The sequence below is a fragment of the Lingula anatina genome, chromosome 4 (assembly GCF_051362555.1).
Source record: "Lingula anatina isolate TDL-2025a chromosome 4, LinAna3.0, whole genome shotgun sequence".
NCBI lineage: Eukaryota > Metazoa > Brachiopoda > Lingulata > Lingulida > Lingulidae > Lingula > Lingula anatina.
This window is the reverse complement of record NC_141770.1, coordinates 5,834,496-5,842,919: the sequence shown is the minus strand read 5'-3', so window position 1 is coordinate 5,842,919 and position 8,424 is coordinate 5,834,496. Positions and strand designations below refer to the sequence as shown.

The 8,424-nt window shown below is 34.6% G+C and overlaps 1 protein-coding gene across 1 annotated transcript in view; it reads left to right on the top strand.

The window, feature by feature from the left end:
- LOC147762137 (uncharacterized) overlaps nt 1-8,424 on the top strand; it is a 169,606-nt gene that overhangs the window by 123,744 nt on the left and 37,438 nt on the right. The window lies entirely within an intron of this gene.

The window sequence follows — 8,424 nt, the reverse complement described above, 5'->3', positions numbered from 1 at the left end:
ACTCACAGGAGTAATCAATCTTACTAAAACGCAGGACAAGTTCGAAAATCGGCATGATCGGGCCACTATTTCAGTAGTTATGCTGATTTTTTCATTTTTCAGCATATATGCAACACTGTAAACACAATATAGGTAAAACAGATAAGCCAATTGTCATTAAACTCACAGGAGTGGTCAATCTTACTAAAACGCAGGTTGAGTTCGAAAATCAGCATAATCAGGCCATTATTTTAGAAGTTATGCTGTTTTTTCACATTTCCTCAGATTCAGTTCTTAGGCATGTTAATAGCCTTATTATTTAACTAATTAGATACATAAAAGTGTTTGTTTGACATTTCCTGCATCTTTACAACATTGTTAGTTGATTATGTAAAAATGATGGTAAACTTGTTATCGTGTATTGTGTAATAAAGTGTCAAAAATGGAATCAAACTCATATCATTGCATTTTGTCAGATTCAATCATCCACTATGTTCAGAATCTCAGAATGGAGGAAATTGGACATTTAACACTGCTCTATTGATATTTTTCCCATCTCATCAATTTTCTTAGTTGATCATATAAAAATTGCAGTAAACTGTTTATTTTGTTTTATGTTAAAAAAGTGTTAAAAATGGAAATAAACACATGTCAGAACAGTGCTGTCTTGTTTACATTTTGGCATTTTCAAGGTGTGACTTTGAAGTTCCATTGGCCTGAAGACCTTTGCTGGTCACGTTTTCTGAAAGTCCATGTTACTAATATTTTATTATTAAAAATTGATGGTCATTATGCTGTTAAACATTATGTAATGTTGCATCAAAATTTGAAGAAACCCCTATTTTGGGCACTGCTTCCATGATGACCATTTCAGAAAAACCATGTCACTTACTGTTTTCAAACTTACAGGAAAGAAACATGGGACTAAAATACAGCTTCAGTAGGCAATGCAGTCTGTTTGGTAAATTTTCTGGCAATTTAAGTTTTTGGTGAAAATTTAATTTTTCACATATTTTTCAGCTTATATGCAACACTGATAACACAATATAAGAAAAACAGATAGGCCAATTGTCATTATACTCACAGGAGTGGTCAATCTTACTAAAACGCAGGTCAAGTTCGAAAATCAGCATAATCGGGCCATTATTTTATAAGTTATGCTGTTTTTTCACATTTCCTCGGATTCAATTCTTAGGCATGTTAACAGTCTCATTATTTAATTAATAAGATACGTAAAAGTGTTTGTTTGACATTTCCTGCATCTTTACAACATTGTTAGTTGATTATGTAAAAATGATGGTAAACTTGTTATCGTGTATTGTGTAATAAAGTGTCAAAAATGGAAATAAACTCATATCATTGCAGTTTGTAAGATTCAATCATTCACTATGTTCAGAATCTCAGAATGGAAGAAATTGGACATTTAACACTGCTCTATTGACATTTTTCCCATCTCATCAATTTTCTTAGTTGATCATATAAAAATGGCAGTAAACTGTTAATTTTGTTTTATGTTAAAAATTGTTAAAAATGGGGAAAAAACATTTCAGAACAGTGCTGTCTTGTTTACATTTTGGCATTTTCAGGTTTTGACTTTGAAGTTCCATGGGCCTGAAGACCTTTGCTAATCACATTATCTGAATATCCATAATACTAATATTTTATTAAAAATTGATGGTCATTATGCTGTTAAACATTATGTAATATTGCATCAAAATTTGAAAAAAACCTATTTTGGGCACTGCTCCCATGATGACCATTTCAGAAAAACCATGTCACTTACTGTTCTCAAACTTACAGGAAAGAAACCTGGGACTAAAATACAGCTTCAGTAGGCAATGCAATCTGTTTGGCAATTCTTACTGCCAGTTAAACAGTTTTTTTGTGAAACTTTAATTTTTCACATATTGGCATTTTCAAGGTGTAACTTTGAAGTTCCACGGGCTTGAATACCCATGCTAGTCACATTTTCTGAAAATACATGATACGTATATTTTATTATTAAAAAATTGACGGTCATTATGCTGTTAACCATTATGTAATATTGCATCAGAATAGAAGAAAACACAATTTTGGGTGCTGCTGCCATGATGACCATTATGGGAAAACCATGTTACTTTTGATTGCCAAACTTTCAAAAAAGAAATACAGGACTAAAAATGCAGCCTGAGTTGAAAAAACAGTCTAATTGGCTTCTTTTTCTGGAAGTTATACATTTTCAAAGTGCGAACTTGAACTCCCATGGGCCTGAAGCCTTATGCTTGTTACACATTTTACTTACATTGGTATTACCTGTTGAGCATAATTAAAATTTGATGTTGAATTTGTAGTTTAACATAATGTACTTTTGCATCAGAATTGACAGTAGCCTATTTTGTGCATAGTTATTTCCTGCTTTTTGTCTGTACATTTGACAGCTTTGCTGCCTTGTTTGTTTTACTATGGGTAGAAACGTAGATCAAATATGATGGGAAATCATTTTCTAAATAGTAAACTTAAAGATGTACTAACAAAATAAAATTATCCAACTTGAACGCGTGAAATGGGTTATTGTCTTAACTCTGAAGATTTAAAAGCTAAAAACTTCACTTCAAATACTAGGATAATTTTAAAAATTTGTATTTAAAAAAGTCCATAAAAATTAAATGAAACAAAATACGTATAAAACTTTCTTGCTCTCTTACATAGTAAATAACCATCTATTCTGAAGCCAATTCACATAAGGTATTGCAATTAAAAAGCAGCTACAGAGGAAGTGTAAGAGGGCATTCCCAGAGATTTAGATCGATCTCACTAGATAGACCCATCTCCCTGGGGGTTCATGCTAAATTGCAGTCAGCCAACCACGCACGGAAGTTAATTACCCCCTTACAGCTTGTAGTAGGCGGGACCGACATTTAAGCCGGATTATCTGACAGTAATCTAGTGAGACTCCCCATGGGGATAGATCGATCCAAAATCTATGGGAATGCACCCTAAGATCTTCAACAAAAAGTTGCAGTGCATTTCAAGTGATGGTTTAACTAAAATATTATTATTAGAAAACTATGTAAACTTATGTCTTCAAACTTACACAACTGATAAGTGTTCATTAAGTACAGGTGGAGTTAGAAAATCCACTTGATTATACCATTATTTTCATAAGTTGTTGGTTTCTGTATTTACTTCAGTATAGATGCAATACAGATACAGACATGAGCTTTTTCCATGGAACCGCGGAATTTCTGCGTTTTTAAATTCAATTCCTAAGGTGGCCCCCGGACCCCAGGCTGGTTAAGTGTAGGGTCCCATGATAAATGTTCAGAGGGATTTTATTTATTTATTTATTTATTTATTTATTATTATTAATATTCTTTTTTTTTAAACCTAGATTCATTCAGATAACATCCTTTGAGGAAAAACTATTTGACCTATTCTCTTCAAACTTATAGGAATGATGTATATTACTAAATTAAACATTTTTCATAAAGTTAGACAATTTTGTGACCTTGAACTTCCATGTTCCTGAAGACTTTTTCCTTGTCACATGTGCTGACTATCTATGTTACCTGCTGTGCATAATTTAAATTGGTGGTGATAAAGCATTTTGTAATATTGCAATAAAATTGACAAAAACCCTATTTTGGTCACTGTCACTATAAAGACCTACCCTCTACCAGGGCCACAGGTTGCTTTTTCACAAGATATTCACAGATGTGTCTTATAAAAAGATAGACATTTGACTTTGGAAATGTGATAAATGTGCCTTTAATATCTGCCACCCTGGTAGAGGCTAATGAAGACTATTTATATTAAGGAAAACCTAACTAATTATTCTCATACTCAAAGAAAAGATTAATAGGGCTGATATACAGCTTGATTTAAAAAAACAGCCTATCAGTAATAGAATTCTTTTATTGCAGAAATGCAGATTTTTGTGAAATGCACATGAAAAGAAAGAGTCAAAAATTCACACTCAAGTTCCATTGATTGAGTTGCATTGATTTTTCGCATCAACAGTTCACCTCTTATATCTTAAAATGTGTCATGTTGTCATATTGTTCTTATCAAACAGACAATTGGCTTTGCTTTGATAATTAGCCTTTATTCATGAGATACTTATTAAGTTGATAGCAGTAGATTTACCCTGAGCTGTAGAGGATCCTTGGACAATTCCCCCCCAGGACAACCCCCCCCCCCCCCAGGACAATTCTCCCTCCCCCCCAGGACAATTCTCCCCTGGATGATTCGCCCCCCCCCCTCCCCCCCCCATAGAAACATATATTTATATACAAATATAAAGTAAATTAGTGTTAAAGGGGTAATAACTCTTCATTAAAATTTTTGGCTAAAAAAAAAAGAATTTTCCTAGAGTAAACAACAATTTTCCCATACTTGCCAATGGTTAATGAATCTATTTTTACATTCAAAGTTAGTCCCTGGTTTTTTTCAAAAAAGTTTGGTTTTTTGTTAAAATCTCTTAAGAGATTATAACAGAGTATAGCCGTCAATGGCGGTCACGTGGTCTGAAGACAAGCTCAGATATCAGAATAATAGCTATAACTGCCATTTCTGTGGTAAAACAGAGTATATTATATTTCTATGAGTTGTTCTCAATGTTTTTATTGTGAAATATAGAGCTCATACGAAGAGTTATTACCCCTTTAAGTTCAAAACATTTCATCCAATTTATTAATGTTTTAGCGTAATAATAAAACTTCATCATTAAACAAATTACTTCATTACAAAGTCCTTTTTTGTTGAGTACAAGTACGGAAAGTATTATTTAAAATCTTATAAAAGTATAACCACCTATCCTCCAGGTAAAGTTGGGGAAAGCAGGTGGACAGGTAAACAGATATTTTATGAATATTTTCAGTGTGACAGGTAGTGGGTAGGTAGGTAGTGGGTAGGTGGGTAGTAGGTAGTGGGTAGGTAGGTAGTGGGTAGGTGGGTAGTGGGGTAGGTAGGTAGTGGGTAGTAGGTAGTGGGTAGGTAGGTAGTAGGTAGTGGGTAGGTGGGTAGTAGGTAGTGGGTAGGTGGGTAGTAGGTAGTGGGTAGTAGGTAGTGGGTAGTAGGTAGTGGGTAGTGGGTAGTGAGTAGGTGGGTAGTAGTCAAGCAATTAAAAGTGACAGATAATCAAAGGGATACCTAGATAAGAAAGAATCTGTATACCCCACCTTTCCCTAGAGATGCACCTTGATTCAAAGCTTACTTAATCAAGGGGGGGAATGAAGCAATTAAAAGTAACAGTTAATTCATCAAAGGGTTACCTGAGATTGAGACCATCTGTTTACCCCACCTTTACCTGGAGATATACTTTGATCAGATTTTTAATTAAATTTTCTGTACTTCCATTTCTAAAATTGTCTGTACTTGTAAATGATTTGTTTAATGAAATTAGCATTCTCTATCCTTGAGTTGCATCATCACACTAAGAAATATTCATAAAATGGATGAAAAGATTTGAACTTTATACTCTTTCCTTTATAATTTTACATAAATATATATTTCTTGGGGGGGGGGGGGCGTCCAGGGGGGAACTGTCCGGGGGGAAATGGTCCTGATGTGACAAGCTGTTAGCCACTGTAAATATGAACAAATAGGAGGCCAAATCACCATTTATCTCACTAAAGAATATCGTTAAAAGGTCTTTAATGAACGTCTCTTGGGACGTCAGTTCCTCCATCTACCGATCCGAAATAACAGAAGATCATTCTGTACAAATGTAGAATGAAGTTGTTCATATATCTGCAATAAGATGTATTACTTACAATGTACAATACCTTAGTGTGAGACTGTGTTTTTCATTTGTGTCATACTACACTGTTTTACATTTGCCGAGCATAGGGACACACATTTTATATTGATGAGTATCTTCACGAAATGATTTTAAAAAGCAAGACAGTGAATGCACTTTTTAAGGAAATTGAAAGCTTTTACCAGGAATGTGTCTATTTTAACGAACTTTTATAGGTGTGTTTTAAAAATTATTTTAACTTACGCTGTAACTGTTTGGTATGGGCGTGAAACTGTAGAGGATAAAAAACAACTAGAAGAGATTGTTGAAACGGCAGGTAATGTAATTGGAACGAATCTTACTCCCATTCATTCCATTTATCTCGATAGGGTTAAAAATAAAAAATAAGACAGCTTCCTTCATGACTGATCCAGCTCAAACCCTATTAAAATTTTTACCCAGCAACTCGAGGCTTTTAGTTTTTAAGGGCAGTAAGCGATTTTTATCTAGCTTTTATCGGCAACTCTGAGCCATCTAACCAATTTAGATATGTCGAAGCCAAAGGACTTCAATAGTTTTCTGAAACAGGTCCCAGACAACTTATTACTGGTACCAGAATTATATTTTATCATTGTTTATTGTTGTAACAAAGACAACGCATAAGCATAAATGTATCGTGACAACGTTTTTTATTATGTTTTGTTTTTGTCCTGGTTGAACGTTATTGTTAACTTATTATAGTACTGAACAGTGAAAAAAGAATCTCGCCTAACTCCACCTTTCATCTCTTCAAGAAAAAATGTATCTCGCGCGGGTCAAGTGTTTCTGTAACCAAATTGCTAGAGTAATATAAGCAATTTTCATTTGCGGAGAAAGGAACGATGCGCGCAAATTTAATGATTTTTATGCCGAAGTTCAAGCACAACAAGATCGGTTCTCAATATTCTATTGCTAACACAGTATGAGTACGTTATAGCTGATAGATAGATAGATAGATAGATAAAAAATGATCACGTTTTACATCGCGAGTTGGAACACCAAGTCACTTATTACCGGCTTTAGTTGATGTATTGTATGTCAACTCATTTATCGCAATTTTGCTCTTTAATTTCATCTGGTTTGGAGACACAGATTATAAGGAATATAATACATTTAAATCAGTGAGCAAAAATTACCTCTGCAGACATCGCATCTAGGTTTTAGCGGAAAACCAACGCCTCCGAATCTGCTGACCTGTGGCTGGCTGTCAATCACCAGCTACTCTCAGCCAATCAGTGCACGATATTTTCACAGTTCAAGTTTTACCAATAGCCCATTTCTACAGGGGTAAAGCCCCTTTAGCAAATCATGATTGTCTTCATTATCTTTATTTAATTTCACTGATTTAGGTGTGTCTAAGCCCAAGGACTCTCGGCTTTGTCGTGTATTTCATGTTTTGGAGACACAGGTGATAAGAAATATATTTTAATTGGTGAGTAATACTAGCTCTTCGGTTATTTTACCTTGGTTTTATAAGAAAAACAACGCCAGACGTCTACATGTAGGAATTGAAGTCCGTGGTCCCTTAACATTAGTACAGGTTAGGGTTAGTCAATAGTATGTCACCTGTACAAAATAATGAGGAACGGACTACGGTTCCTGGCGGACTATACTGCATTCCTGTCACATCGGCCTAGATTTTGATGGATTAAACATAGGAACAACTTTTATAATTCTTACGTCAACTCTATTGCTAGATTTCGCTAAATATTAACGGAATAAAATACCAGTCCGTCGATGATTACTTCATTTCCGATGACGTTTATTTTTCCTTAAAATTGCAAATTATACAAAGCCTACGTGTTTTCAAGAGAAGCCTGTTATGTCAAAATGCCCCCATTGCACAATTTGAAGTGGTCAGCCATCAAAATTAGCTATCAGTTTAATCCAGCGTCGTGAACATGTGCTCTTCTGGAAAAGTAGCTCAAGCCGAATAACTTAATGGTGTAAGTTGTTTTCATTGGTTGGCCGGAGTCATCTTTTGACTTAAAAAATGATTTTGACATTTTTAAGCTCATAAAAAAACGCCGTTGATGACATTGTGTGAGAGTGCGGAAATTTTACCCCTTTACCTCTTAAATACATCTAAAAATGTATAGGCCCGAACAAAGTCCGTATAAACCAGACACTCCCCACAAATAAAATAAATAAATAAATGTATATCTACAGCTATTTATAATTAGCAAATTAGAGTTCGCATATACCAACTATAATAAGCAATCTGCCAGACAGAAAACAAGTGGATAGGCAAGCACGACGTTTTCCTCGTTCCTGCAAAATATTCAGTTAATCTTCTTTAAGGCGATAATGCCGCACTTGGAAAACCTGTTGATCTATCATGTCGAACAAGAGCAGGGTCGAGTGCTGAACAAAATCTTAATAACATATTACTTGACAATGCTGTTACACTCTTTCTGAGAATAGCTTAGTGACTTTTGTGTCTCCACAGAAAATTAATTAACAATCAGGTATGGAAAGCACGCCTTTGGTAAATCTTTAAATATAATAACCGTAAAGACCCAAATGAACCCTGTACATAACACAGCCCTCTTAAAAAGATAGTAAAATACATAAATGAATAAAATAAACTGTATCTAGGACTATTAATCTGATCAAAGTTCGTACGGTCTTATAAATAAACTACAACGCGATGACTTAACACAGTACAGCAAGTGCCAGGGATCTCG